The 15,665-nt window shown below is 41.3% G+C and overlaps 1 pseudogene; it reads right to left on the bottom strand.

The window, feature by feature from the left end:
* Window positions 1-997: 997 nt before the first annotated feature.
* LOC147427511 (uncharacterized) lies at window positions 998-14,023 on the bottom strand (annotated as a pseudogene).
* Between the last annotated feature and the right edge of the window lie 1,642 nt (window positions 14,024-15,665).

Below are 15,665 nucleotides of genomic sequence, written 5' to 3'. Positions count from 1 at the left end.
AACAGTCTCATCTTTGGCAATAATAACAGGAACGGTATCCATCGGGATGTTGTTTCTACCCATTTGATGCTTATAAACCTCAGCCACATGTTGAAATATATCCTCCCTGACCGCTGTTTTATAACATATGGAATTCTTTGTTTCCCTCATAGTGGTTGAAATATGAGGTCCCCCAAGGTTCAAAGAGAGAAAGTTGTGCATTCTTGTACCTCCCCACAATTTAACAGCTTCAAAGAGACTCTTTGTTGTGTCAGAGTATCTCTTGCCTTGGGGATCTCTTCCAATGTTTTGCGAGATATCCATGAGAAATCTCCACAATGCTTGCTTTCCCTCAAACAAACCGAGGTTGTGCGCATTGATTATATCCATGCAAAACTTTTTCACATCTCTTCTTCCCAAAGCTTCAGAGATAGTATCATGAAGGTTCCTGACTCTTACACTTAATGCTGCAACTTTGGTTTTTGTGAACCAAAGTTTCTTCTTAAGTCTTCGAACTAGGATACACCTAGATCGTGCTATGCCAAGAATCTCTGAGTTAGTCATGTAATCGAGTCTTCTGCCGAAACCTGTATCTCTAAGCCCTCGACTATGTGTTGCCTGGGATTGGCGATAGACTCTCATTCGAAAATCTCGTTCCTTGGGAATGGAGGCACAGTTTGAACACATTAGCCCATCAAATGGCATTCCCAGTATGCTTACTCTGCTACAATTTTTGTGACAAAAAGTTCCAGATATGTCAATGACGCATTGATCCTTATAAAACGTTGCTATGGTGTTTGGTTCACAAAACCAATTTGCCCCCCCTCTACTATCATCTAAAAATGGGTTTAGGTCAATTGTGTTTCCTCCAAATGTGAATGATTTTTGCCAAAATCCCCAACATAGTGTTGAATATATCTTTTCTTCTATTTGGAAAAAAAGGAAAACAAAGAACAACAAAAGTCTTTTTTATCAGAAACTGCTTCAAAAGTGGTACAAGAAAAAGACAGAGAGGTACTTAGAATGGCATACCTTCACCTTCATTTCTTTCTGGTGCACTCGATGACTTCCCGGAACATATTAGCAAGGACAACACACATTCATCAAGCTTGTCAACAATCTACGATACTAATAAAAATGTCAATAATGCAATTTACCTGAGATTGGTTTGAAAAATCCAGTCAACTCCTTCTGATGGTCATCAGGTATCGGGAACTTACTTGGACGACCAACCTTCTTTGTCCCTTCGTGCGAACTTGGAGCACTAGCCTGAATATGCACCTTTGACTTTGTGTGCTCTATCATGCATTGTTTGATAGACCCTGTCTTTGGAAATAGGGGGATCTATTTTCCATCAACATTGCACTTTATAAAGACTTTAGAGGTAGACTTATAGTCATCAATTGTCTCAAGCACCAATTCAAATTCTGATTTCCTCTCTTCTGCAAATGCATTGACCTCTTCCATTGCCTCAACCACCTTCTCTTTGTTTCTAGTAATAATCTGATCCTCTAGGCTTGCAGTATGGGAGTCCGACCTTTTTGCTTCATGGAGACCCATGGATCGCATATGACTTATGGTCTTTAAGTGTGAATTCATAAAATTGTATATGGTATCTGGACCTCCCTGTCCATATACGATCTCGCATTCTTTGCACCAGATTTGAAACAAAGCCCTCCCATCTTTATCCTTTGACATTAGAGTAAACCTATCAGAGTGCCCTTTGAATCACAACTTCTCTTTGGCAGTCTTCACATCTCGTTCCCACTTCTTGACTTGGGAGCGTGTAGCAAGAATGCTCTTCATACGAACTTCTCCTTCTCTCTCTTCCACAGAAGCATTGAGCGAGGAACTAAAGGGACATGTCTCACTTGTTGCTGCCTGATACATTGAGGATGTCCCATCCACCTCATTGGATGCACCACTAGAATCTACCCTAGGACGCTTTACAGGGGATGCAGCACCAATTTTGTACTGTATTGTCACCTCATCACTGGTCACCTTCCATATCTCCTCTTGTTTTTCACTTATTGGTAACATACGTGAGCCTCCCAGAAATCTATAGTCATTTGAAGCTAAACCACTAGAGTCAATCTCTTCTCTAATCTCCCTATATGTAGCTCCCTCTCTCCCCATAACAAAACCAAGTGTGTTTGTTTGTCCTGTCCCTTCATTGAGGTTAATCACAATCTCTTTGATGGCCATACCCGAGTTTGCTTATCTGTAAAGACAAGTCCCATTCATAAACAAGAATACTTGCAAACAACTACATAATTTGTAACTACATCTGCACTCACAATGTCCATCTTTGCTACTTCAAAAAAACTTGAAAAGAAAGGAATCTTTGAGTTGTTGAAAGACAACTTACGGCTTAAGACTTAATGTAGATTCGTTATTGAGTTGATACAACACTACCACTCAAAAGTTTGAGTATAACAAAAAAAAAAGGATTGAAGCATATAAAACTCTTTGATACTCGAGCATATAAAACACTTTAAGCATATAAAACAAAGGGTTTACAAGCTCCAATAGAGGGCGTTTTCCAACTTTCTATAGAATCTTAGCTAGATTTCAAGCTTGCCTTGAAAAAGAATCAACAAAGATTAGTGTAATTACCGACAAAAGAAGTACATTTTTTATGACCAACCAAAAGAAAGTTACACTTTTGATGGCTAACATCTTGCTACAAGGCAAAAGAGTTTAACTCAATAAAAGGCTGGCATCATCTCTACCAATGGCCGCAGACATTTATTCCCATCCAAGTGCATGTGGGTTAAGTCTACATACAATTCTTCAAATGATTTTCTATTCTTTTCTTGTAGAAGATACCCAGCTTTTACAATCTCTTGAATATGATATGCGTCACTTGCTGAACGAGATGCTAGCCAATCGGTATTGTATTCCATAGACAACTCTCTACAAAACTTGACTATTTGATCAATAAGCCATGCTAATGCATAGACATCAACCTCTCTGGTATACACATGGTCATTATGTGTGTCCTTCAATAGCTCTGGAGCAATCCAAGGTTTATGCTTATGGGCTTTGCTTTGACAACAATTGAGTGATTGTCGTCTCTCTGATGCAGGCCTGATTGCTGATCCCCAATCAATGATGCAACTCGAGGATCTGAATCCTAGTAAAATCCAGCATAACATTGAAAGGATGCAGGTCACAATGAACAACGCCCAATTGATGGGTATAGGCCATTGTGTGTGTCAAGGCAGCTATGATATTTGGTAGATTGTTAGCAAAGGCCATGACTCGAGTTAATTTCTCCTTGATTCAGCTTCGTCATCTTACCTTTACTTGAACCTGTGCAAGCTTTCTCTTCCCTTCTTCACGATTCGGCTAAAGGTACCTTTCTCAAAGGTAAACTGTGCATCATTTTTTCCAATGCTTCCTCCATTGAAGTAAGGAAAATGGCTATCAAAGGCTCATTGCATGTATGTGCAATACTACGCACAATCCCCTGTGTCGAAGATCAAAGCTGACCTCATCCTTGAAAGACTTTAATTTCTGTCTAGGAATTCCTCGATACTGCTTCGCTGCATACGTATTTTCTCTTGGAAGATACGAAATACCATCAATTCTTACTTGGAAGCATGTACCAAAGGAGCTGACACCCAAGTTCTGTAAGTAAGTGATAGTATCATGTGGTATGCCAAGTGTCAAAGTACACTCCGAGTTTCTCGCAGACCTCTGCAGAGAGTTTACAATTGGATGTCCATGGCATTCTATCTTTGACACCGTCTTCTCTTGGGCATGGTTGACTTGCTCCTTTCGTAGCTTTTTAGATAACACAAATTGTGTATCTATGTCTTTGGCACGCTTACTCTTCTCTCTTTCTGCACGCCAAGCCAAATCCCAAGCCTTGAGCTTTATCAACTGAACACCTTTGGGAAGAGCTTCATATAAATCATGAGCGCACTTTTCCATGTTACCAATGATACTATAAGCAGACTGGCGAGCTTTGTCTTTGCTTAAAACAAAGGTTTCCTTGGAGACCGCACTTACGATTGCTTTTTCAAGCATTTTGTCTATGAGTGTCTCATTTTGCACAATACTTTGCACCTGCTTCTCCGGTAATTCACTAATCACCTTGCAGAGAGTTGACCTTAGAGACTGAAGAAATGCCTTCTTCTTACCCTCTACCATAATGACTATAATGATATCCTATTAAAAAAAAAGAAGCATTCAAGTCAACCTACATATATATAGATATTTTCAATTCTATTTCAAACTATTACATCAAGGCTCTTGCATTATCCGAATGTGACACATTGATATACCATATTTCACTTTCAAAGCCAGAAGAACTGAAGGTAAAAATCAATAGCTCAAGATGGCACACCCGGTCAAGCCATATGACCATGTGACAAATTGAGACTATATTTCTAACTATATACAAAATGAATACATTGTGTATGTGTGACACATAGACCCAAGGTATGCTAAACATGTCTTGGCAAGAAACTATAGCTCAAGATAACACACCCGGTCAAGCCATATGACCATGTGGGAAATTGAGACTATAGAATTTGTAACTACATGTAAAAGGAAACTAACGATTTAAAATCTTTAACGCTCTTTATAGTAAAAACAGGTACAACTACACATTTGGTAAGAATGGATAGCTCAAGAGACCCGACAAGACATATGGATAGCTAGAAGAATTGAAGGTAAAAATCGATAGCTCAAGATGGCACACCCGGTCAAGCCATATGACCATGTGACAAATTGAGACTATATTTCTAACTATATACAAAATGAAGACATTGTGTATGTGTGACACATAGAACCAAGGTATGCTAAACATGTCTTGGCAAGAAACTATAGCTCAAGATAAAACACCCGGTCAAGCCATATGACCATGTGAGAAATTGAGACTATAGAATTTGTAACTACATGTAAAAGGAAACTAACGATCTTAAAATCTGTAACGCTCTTTATAGTTAAAACAGGCACAACTACACATTTGGTAAGCATGGATAGCTCAAATAGACCCGGTCAAGACATATGGATAGCTAGAAGAATTGAAGGTAAAAATTGATAGCTCAAGATGGCACACCCGTCAACCATATGACCATGTGACAAATTGAGACTATATTTCTAACTTATACAGAATGAAGACATTGTGTATGTGTGACACATAGATCCAAGTTTGCTAAACGTGTCTTGGCAAGAAACTATAGCTCAAGATAACACACCCGATCAAGTATATGACCATGTGGGAAATTGGAGACTATAGAATTTGTAACTACATGTAAAAAGGAAACTAACGATTTTAAAATCTTTAACGCTCTTTATAGTAAAAAGTAAAAACAGGCACAACTACACATTTGGTAAGAATGGATAGCTCAAGAGACCCGGTCAAGACATATGGATAGCTAGAAGAACTGAAGGTACAAATCGATGGCTCAAGATGGCACACCCGATCAAGCCATATGACCATGTGACAAATTGAGACTATAGAATTTGAGACTATAGAATTGTGTGCATGGCGTCCCTCCTTGCCAATTGTCTAAAGCCTGTGCCTCCTCGTGCCCCACCTCGCGTGAGGGTGCCTCGCCTTGCCTCCCCATTTGTCGCCTGCTGCTTGCGAATAGTTAAAAAATACATTAATTAATATACAATTGATGCAGCAGAGTGGTGAAATCTAACATATCTGAAATGACCATAAACATAAGCATCAGAGGCTCAATTCTATGAGAAAACATCAACCATATGAGAGCATGAAGCTCCTACAACCAATCAACCATGCATCATCAAATCAACCCCCAAGTGTGGCAAAGACTGGATGCAAAATCAGCCATAAAGTGGGCATTAATGCATATGCACAAAGCACATAACTTGAGTGTAGAAGGTCCGATAACTGAGCATAAAAGGCTGGCCATAAACAAGAGCAAAGCAGCCCACAATGAAGGCATAAACCGAGTGCAAATCAGCCCATAAGCAAGGGCACAATGGTCAGCTCAAAGTCCTCAAATTTCATGCATGATCGCTCAAAGTCTTGAAAGCTCTAAATAAAGGCAAAACAGCCCCCAAATGTGCAGCTCGCGAGCATCAAAAGTCTGAATCATCGAAGTTTGAACAGTCATGTGCCACATGCGCGGATGGCTCCATTGCCCAGTGTCTAGTAAAGGCATCCAATCATCCGGGCCGCAGTCAAGAGACACACAAAGCCCCCATAGGTGATCTGAAATATTCTCTAAAGAAGCATACCTTGGCTGACTGGGAAAATGACCCTTAGGGCTCTGCTCAAGCCCGTGTTGCAATGTCAAAGTGGGCTCTACTAAGCCATCGTGTGGTGCAATTGGGCCTAAAGCCCCAAGAAGGTGCATTCGACTGAACCATAAGTGTAGCATAAATATCATCAATGGCGATGGTTGATCCATCAACATGCCCGAAAGCTCATCATATGGGGACACAACTAGGCTCGGCAACAGTGTATCTGGATGATCAATCAATGTTTGCAAAATCTCATTAGATAGGGCCATTATCTCGTCCAAAATCTCAATGTGATCACACAAAATATCGACATCGATATCACCATCCAAATTTCTCTCGGAGTCCAAGTCTAAGGAGTGTGCATCAGGATCAACATGTAGCGGCTTGTAAGGTGCAGCGGAAAGAATGTTGTATTTCTCAAGATTAGTGATCTTTACTGCTCAAGGTTCCTTTTAGTTCTTAGGGAAAGAGAGAGCTTTCCGTCTTATAGAGAGTGCTGTGATCACGAACAAAGTGAGTGGATCTTGTGCATGCAAGTGAATGAGACTGAGAGAAGGAGAGAGAAGAGATACGACACCGAGAGGTTGTAAAACCCTCCTCCGAAGGCCCCACTCTTGTCGGCGAGAGTGGTCTACTTGATTGCACAAAGGTTGTACAATGCGTATACAATGGACTGATGCAATGGGACTATGCCGATGACGACGACGACTTGGGCTGAAACTGTGGGTCTTTGATACGCTGAATTTCTTGGACTGTTTCGGGCTGAAATTGGACTGTTTCGGGGCTGGAAATGGGCTGTTTCTTGCGGGTGTAATGGCTGCAAATGACTGCTGAAGAAACGCTAGGTTCCCTGTATCCTTAGACTGCGTTTTTGGAGGAGAATCTTGGCTGAGAAAACGCTGCCATAGCAGAGCCCTTCTTGCTGAAATTGAACTGTTTTGCAAGTATCAATTTACCCTTACCGGCTGTGGATCGTCTGCTGTGACTAATGGTGAAAACACTTCTACTACTGAGGGTTTTCCTTGTGTTTGTAATGTTGAATTGCTGCAGATTTGCCACTGATTGCTAGCGTTACTAATTATTGGGTACTGCTGCCAAGGGATGGCCAAAACGCTGAATCTTCAAGTTGCTGGCGATAGCTTCAAGGGGGGAAAGCGTAGCAGTCCCATTCAAAAATCTGGTTTCTCGTCCTTCCATGTGGCACATGACCGTTCATTTGCTCATCTTTTTTATCGACGCCTCGCTTTCACGCAGTAAGTTTAGATATGCAACACATAAGAAGCGAAGGGCTCTCTCCAGATGCAATCACCTACGCATGCATCTTTTTTTATCGACGCCTTGCTTTTCACGCAGTGAGTTCAGAGCAGCGTGGACTCTTGGAATGCACTGATTGCAGCAGGGCAGAAAGCTGTACTTCAACTACAATCACCTATGCAGCATGGTGAAGGCATGTGGCTCTACACATGCATCTTGAAGGCATATGGTTCTACGCAAGGTGCTGATATTGGCACAGAAATTCACAATTATATTGTTACTCAGAGGCTGTTGAAAAAAGAAGCAGTGCTTGGCTTTGTCTTTGTCGATATGTGTACCACTAAGCAGATGCAAAGCGAGGGTCTCTCTTCAGATGCAATCACCTATGCAGGATGCTGAAGGCATGTGGCTCTACGCATGTCATGTGGCACATGATCGTTCGTTTGCTCATCTTTTTTATCGACGCCTCGCTTTCACGCAGTGATTTTAGAGCAGCGGCACATAGCGAAGCGAAGGGCTCTCTCCAGATGCAATCACCTACTGCCTTGGTTAATATGTATTGAGGCGGTCCGGGGCGGGCAACAAGAAGAGCAACCTCTAGACACCCTTCAAGGCTCCCGTGCTGCTCAATGGGGCTGGGGCACAACACAACACAAACCAAAACAACAAACCCACAGCCAAATCCCAACTACACAAGGGGCACCACCTAGTTTAAGAGCGAACTAGGACGCAAAAGAGGAGAATCGTTAGAGCAACCCACAAACAAGCAAGGAATTTACACTAACCCTAACACCAATGGAACACTCTCACACACTAAAACACGACGAGAGAGAGAGAGAGAGAGAGAGAGATGAGAGAGAGAGAGAGAGAGAGAGAGAGAGAGAGAGAGAGAGAGAGAGAGAGAGAGAGAGAGAGAGAGAGAAGAGAGAGAGAGAGAGAGATAGTGCTCGGGCTGCTTTGACACGTATCGGCAATGATCAAGCAAACACAACTATATATTTAAGAAAGAGAGAGAAAGGGGGAGGGGGTGCTTGTTGCATTAATACCTTCTTACAAATCTGTCATGACAAATCAAAGTGAAATTAGTATTTGTTCAACATAGCTTGCGTAAATTTCACCACAACACATCACAAGAAAAGCCACCCCAATCACTGTCTTAAAGCCAGGGGAGTCCTCTCCACCCTGTCGCCCTCTTACAGTATGTGGGATTTATGGCTAGATTGATGACAACACCAGAGACAAGCTATCAAGAACTTAACAAAAAACACCAAGACACTTACGCATCATTGTTGTCCATTACTTCACGTTGGAAGGGAGACAAAATATCCAAGCTTAGTCCAAATCCACCCTCCTTGATTCAGCGAATGTTGGGCTTACACTAGTAGGAGAAATGATAGATTTCCTACTCTCAATTGAATGATCACTCTCTCTCTTACAATGGCATAGAGTTCCCTTGCTAATCCCCTATTACAACACATGCACATGCATAAGACAATGAGCTTCCACTCAAGAGCTCCTTCTAGAGAGGTTGAGCTTGGCTTCTCAAGCTATAGCATAGTGCTCTTGCTTATAGCTCTCCTTTTGTGCTAGCTACACCCTCCTTTTATAGCAATTTTGAAGGCTAGGGTTACTCCTCTAACCATGGTTGGGTTAGATTTTCAGCAATTTATCTAATTTCTTTTGCTTGGAATTATCAAGAAGTTGGTGGGGAAAGAGAGAGGAGAGAAATGGAGGTGATAGGACTTTTCATAGTGGGTTAGTGTTAGTAGAGTTAGTATTAATTTACAAATGGAATTGGATATTTACAATGGGAGTATCCATGTAGGATACAAATAAGGAAGAAAAAACTCTTAAGAGGTAAGAAAAGGTGGATTTCTTACAAGGTTGATGCTCCAAGTGTCTTGAGTAGGGCCAATTTTTGACGCTTGTTGACGGTCCACTAGCTTTGACGGTACATTTTTTCTCCACTCTTGACCTTCCTTGAGAGACAAGGTAATTGAAGCTGAGTAATCAACCACCATGATGCTGTCTTTTAAGAGAAGAGGCTGAATTTTGTGGTTTTTTTGATAGATATGGGTAAATTGGAGGAGGAAAAATGAGACTAGGTGGTCAATTTTGGAATGGAATTGTGTGTGGGAGGTATGAGTTCACCATGGGTTTCTCTTATTCTTCAAGGTTGAGGAGAAGATGAGTAGGGTGCAGAGAGGAGTGGTGAGAGAGGTGGGGATGATGAGTGGAGAAGTGTGTGGTGAAAGAGGAAAATGATAAAGTGGAAGAGAGTGTGGCTGCATAGCATGGGAAAACTGGGGTCCACTAATAAAATCATAGCTCACAGCTCGTAGCTCAAAAAAATATGAAAAAATTTGAGGCAAAAGTTCAGCCCACGAGCTACAAATTTTTGTTTGTATCACCTTTTCAAATTCGGAGAGCAAGTGAACTTTAAAAAATTCAGCAAAACCGACCATTTTTTTCCACTGCACAAGGTCCTTGTGGGGTCCTTTTTTGGATGATTCTTTTGAATACCTCCAAGAGTGAGCCCTCCATAGTGCATGTATGCATGCCACCTACCCTTGACCTTATTTGGTAGGTCTATAATTGAAGATATTGTTGAGATTATGATATAAGTGAATAGTACAACTAAGAAAATCAAATATTGAGGGGTCTAAAAAATATGTACATGTCAAATATAAATAATATAAGTGGAAAAAAATATAAAGGGGTCAAAAGAAATCTCTCTCATTATGAGGCTACCATAAAAAGATAAATATTTTTGGTGTTCTAATTTTTTAGAAAAAAAAAAAAAAATAGATGTAGGAAGGGAAAAATCACAGTAGTGAAAAAATATACACATAAATAAAACTAGTTTTTTTGGATTTTTGTTGGGGTGGAGTTACACCAAATATAAGAGAAGCTTACATGAAAATATTTCTATATGGAATAAAGAGTATGAAAAATGGTAAGAAAAAATTGTGGTAATGGTGAGGCAATGTACAGAGCATAAAATAGCACACACTAGGTAGAAATATTTAAATAAATACCAAAATAATTATGAAAAAATCTTTTATTTAGGCCCTATATACAGAGAAAAATATTTACATACGCATGGGCCATAATATACTTATATATATTATTTTATATATATATTTTTTTGGCTCAACTAGCCCAATGACTAGCTAATTGAGGGTTTTTTAAGAAGATATGGGAAAAGTCCCGTGACTCACGCACGCCTATGTACAGTGAAATGGTAGGGATAGCCACAGTGTTTGGGTGATTTTGGTAGGGTGAGGTAACTCACTGTGGCAATTACAAAGAGCCAAAAAAACGGCTATCAGTATGTCAAATGTGATGCGCTTGAGAAAGCACAAACAGTGCTTGACGAGCTCCCTGTCCGGAATGCCACCACTTCCAATGAATGCAATGATTCCGGAATGTGCACAACAAGAGATGGGTGAGCGTCCATGTGACTGTCCTCTTTTTTAACGTTTGTTAGCTATGTGGGCACTCTCTTGGTCGATATGTATGCCAAATGTGGTGCGCTCGAGAGAGCACAAAAATTGCTTCAGGAGCTTCCTATCTGGAATGTCAGCATTGATTGCGGGATGTGCGCAAGAAGAGCAGGGCCAGAAAGCTCTTGGCTGTCTTCACTAGATGCAAAGCGAGGGCCTCTCTCAATGTGGAAATCACATAAGCGTGCATTTTAATGCATGTGTTGGCTACACGCAAGATGCTGATATGGGCTTACAAATTAACTCTGAAATTGTTAGTCAGGGGCTGCTGCAAAAAAATTTCGCAATGCCTTGGTCGATATGTATGACAAATGTGTTGCAGGATGTCGTCTTTTGGAACGCACTGATTGCACGATATGCCCGACAAGGGCCAGGCCAGGAAGCTTTGGGCTGTTTTCAACAGGTGCTTTAGGAGCTTACTATTCGAAACGACGTTAACTGGTTGTGGGATATGCACAATAGGAGCAGGGACAGAAACCTCTAGGCTATTTTCAGCGGATGCAAAGCGAGAGCCTCTGTCCAGATGCAATCACCTACACGTGCATCTTGAAGGCATGTGGCTCTATGCAAGATGTTAATATGGGCTTAAAAATTCACTTTGATATTGTTAGTCAGGGGCTGTTGCAAAAAATTGCATGTTTGGCAATGCTTAGGTCGATATGTATGCCAAATGTGGTGCGGGATGTCGTCTTTTGGAATGCACGAATTGTAGGATATGCCCAACAAGGAAGCTCTGGGTTGTTTTCGACAGGTGCTCGAGGAGCTTACTACTCAGAACCGCGTGAAAACTGATTGCGGGACACACACAACAAGAGCAGGGAAAGAAAGCTCTAGGCTGTTTTTAGCAGATGCAAAGCGAGGACCTCTGTCCAGATGCAATCACCTATGCGTGCATCTTGAAGGCATGTGGCTGCACGCAGACGCTGATATGGGCACAAAACTTCACAGTAAGTCAGAGACTGTTGAAAAAAGTGGTCGTGCTTGGCACTATCTTGCTCGATATGCATGCCACATATGGTGTGCTTGGAAAAACACAAAAATTCACATCAGTTTTAGTGGTATCATGTGGCAAGGAAGCACTATCTTGATCGATATGCATGGCAAATATGGTGCGCTTGAGAAAGAATAAAAAGTTCTTGAGGAGCTTGCTGTCCGGAATGTCGGCTCTTGTAAGGCACTGATTGTGGGAATATATTGTTAGTCGGAGGCTGTTGAAAAAAGATGTCGTGATTGGCACTGTCTTGGTTGATATGTATGCCAAATGTGGTGTGCTTGAGAAAGCACAAAAAGTGCAGGAGGAGCTTCCTATCCGCAATGTCACCTCCTCGAAGGACTGCACTAATTGCGGGATTGCGCAACAAGAGCAGGTCCAGAACTCTCAAAGTCCAATTACCTACACAAGCATCTTGAAGGCATGTCGCTCTACGCAAGATATTGATATGGGCACAAAAATTACATTGTCAAAAAATATGCCGTGCTTGATACTGTCTTGGTCGATATGTATGCCTAATGTTGTGTGCTTGAGAAAGCAAAAAATTGCTTCAGGAGCTTTGTGTTTGGAATGTTAGCACTGATCGTGGGAAGTGCGCAATGAAAGTTGGGCTTGAAAGCTCTAGGGTGTTTTCAGCAAATGCGAAGCGAGTGCCTCACACACAACAGGAGCAGGGTCAGAAAGCTCTCGGCTGTTTTCAGCGGACTCCAAGCGACGGCCTCTCTCCAACTACAATCACATATGCATGCATCTTGAAGGCATGTGACTATACGCAAGATGCCAATATGGGCATCGAAGCACTCTAGTTTTCCCTTCGTATTCTGGTATGGGTGTTTTGATAATGCATAATGACAAATAACAACCTTTGCAATAGCGCAGAAATAACCTTTAATAAAAGCGCAAATCTGCAATGAGCGAAAAGACCACAGTGGATAATACCTGCTCTGAGGGGAGAGATGCCACTTGCTACACTGCCACTGAGATGGCGCTGCAATTGGGAGCTCTTCTCGTGCAGATGTCGAAAGACCTGCCTCGCTGGAACTAATGTATCGAGTCTTTGAGTCTGCTTGAAATGGGAGTAAAGCTTTGAGAGGGGAATCAATGGTCGGCTTTGGAAGGAAAACACACACACAGGGAAGCATGAACTTACGCGAGGTGCTGGAGATGCTTGAGTTGTTGACGTCGGAATTACCCAAATGCAGACTGCTCGTAAAAAAAACCTAGCTTTCCAAATTTAACACTCAATCACTTCAAGTTAGAAAAAGTGGGTTTGAACCCTGATGGCTGGGTGGGGGGAGGACATGCGTGCTCTAACCATCAAGTCAGGCCCTCTGGCAATGTGTAGAGGATCCTAGGCAGCTATGTGGTGATGGAACGAGAACTCTCTCTCTCTGTTTGGTACTAAGAAACCAATATGTGCACACATAGTGCATAGAAAATACCAGAGACCAAGTCACCTTATTTCCCAATATGTTGCAGCTTTTACACCGCTAGGCATGTGTGCAACATAATAACCATTAAAAACGGGTTTCTAAAAATGTAGAGAAAATATTGGCCGCTAATGTTTTGCGAAAAGGAACTCGAATGTGGTCAAGTAGGTTCTCTTGAGGCCCCTTCTTTGTAACTGCTGCTTGCACATAGAAACCCAACCATGGTACCATGGCAAGAGCGCCCATTTTTTATCTTCTTCACGTTAAATTATTCAAGAGTAAGTGGATCCTCGATTAACCCCAAAGGATCAAACAGGAAACTCCCCGGATAGTTTATGCCACCCTGAAATAAGATTCCTAATGGCTCTAGTGTCTCTATACCACACTACCTTGTATATTCAGGTCCTACCATAAGAAGGAATTGGCACACAACAATCACCAAAATGCCTTGTCCTCCAGAAATGAACACCATATCAATACTAAAAAAAACAATGAGTAGGGCATGTCCGCAACAGAGGCATGTGCACTCCTCAACTATCACGCCTCTCCTCTTGGCCTTGCACTCGCCACCTGCGCATGCCTGTGCACTCCTTTGCCGCCGCATCCTGGCTCTTGTAGCCACCTGCGTCCATCCTGCTATTCAACTGCATCTTTCATGATTCGGCAAAATAACTCTTTTTTAAAATGTGTGCAACATACCTGCAAGCATTTCTCCCTCTCTCTCACACCATTTTCCTCTTGAATAAAAGGTCTTGAGTTCAACTCTCCTCGTCAAATAGATCTTTGAGATCTCTAGGGATAGTTTTCTACGATGTTAAAATACTCTTCTTCTTCTTCTTCTTCTTCTTCTTCTCTCTCTCTCTCTCTCTCTCTCTCTCACTCATCGAGAGTTTGTCATTTCTACATTTCAACTAGCATAATAAATACCAACTTTAACATTATCCATACCTCTCTCTCTCTCTCTCTCTCTCTCTCTCTCTCTCTCTCTCTCTCTCTCTCTCTCTCTCTCTCTAGCCAATGTGTGGCAGGACAGAGAGGAATTAGGATGTATTCTTGTTCTTCAATGATTGACATTTTGTTGATAACTACACTTATGTGTTATCTTTGTGGACATAATCGCTTGTTTTGTGAGGTAATATGTGACAAATTACATGCTAACCACTCAAAATGCATCTCAATTGTCAAAAAGAAATAAAAATTAGAAAAGTTTGATCAATCCGATCAAAATAGATACATGGGTACTTTGGGAATTTTAAAAATTTGAAGGCTATTTTGGGAATTGTGACAAATTAGAGGGGTTTGAGCTTGGCTACGAGGAAATTTACATAAGTTTTAGTGTAATTACCAACAAAAGCTTCTAATTTTGACCAAGAAAATGAGAGAATTTCAAGTTTGCCCTTACTTTCACCACGACATGAAAGTATTCATCGATGAGAGAGAGAGAGAGAGAGAGAGAGAGAGAGAGAGAGAGAGGCTTACTAATGTATTGAAGGTGGCTCAGGGTAGTTGAATGTAGCCCCAATGTGACCACCCTCCCCCCCCCACATCCCCCCCCCCCCCCCTCCCTTATGTGTACGGTATGAGTATGAATTAATGAGGGGCTACCCCTATTGTATACGCTTATGTACAAAATCTAAAAACCCCCCCTATTGTACACTCACGTGGTACCGTGCGGAAAAACACAGTGAATCCCCCGGGAGAACACAATGCTGGGTGTGAAATCACAGTGGAATGTTTTTTTATCTTCATAATTATGTTTTGGCTTGATTTTGCAGTCACATTTCCATCTATATTGGTGGAGGAGAAGCCCTTCATAGCCTCTCTAGCACATTCAATGCTATACATGTGGATATTGGAGCAACAATTTTTGCACATCTTTGCCTAGCCAAATTGGTTTAACACTAGGTTGGTAATGGGACACTTTTATGTCCTGGGACACTTTTATGTCCTATTAAGTGACCATTTTCCTTGAATTATGTCAAGAGTTTCAAAATGGATTTTGAGGTGCTATCTATCTAAAAAGTTGTCTCATGAGCTAAAAAAAACTCGACATTTTTTTGGAATATCAATTCTATCTTTAACATTGTCCTTGCACAACATTTCACAACCTAAACAGTGTGAAAAAACGGGTCCTGTTTTTGACTTTTTTCAACTTTTTGCAACTATACCACTCTAGAATTCATGTTTGTGAGGTCTATATTTCTAGAGAACTATCTTTAGTAGTTCTCAACATGTCATGATGCTTCTAGGGAGAAATAAATATTAAAGTTGTAT

This window comes from Adiantum capillus-veneris, chromosome 23, assembly GCF_014529385.1.
Source record: "Adiantum capillus-veneris isolate H3 chromosome 23, ASM1452938v2, whole genome shotgun sequence".
NCBI lineage: Eukaryota > Viridiplantae > Streptophyta > Polypodiopsida > Polypodiales > Pteridaceae > Adiantum > Adiantum capillus-veneris.
The sequence above is the reverse complement of the archived record's forward strand: the minus strand, read 5'-3'. Positions and strand labels throughout refer to the sequence as shown.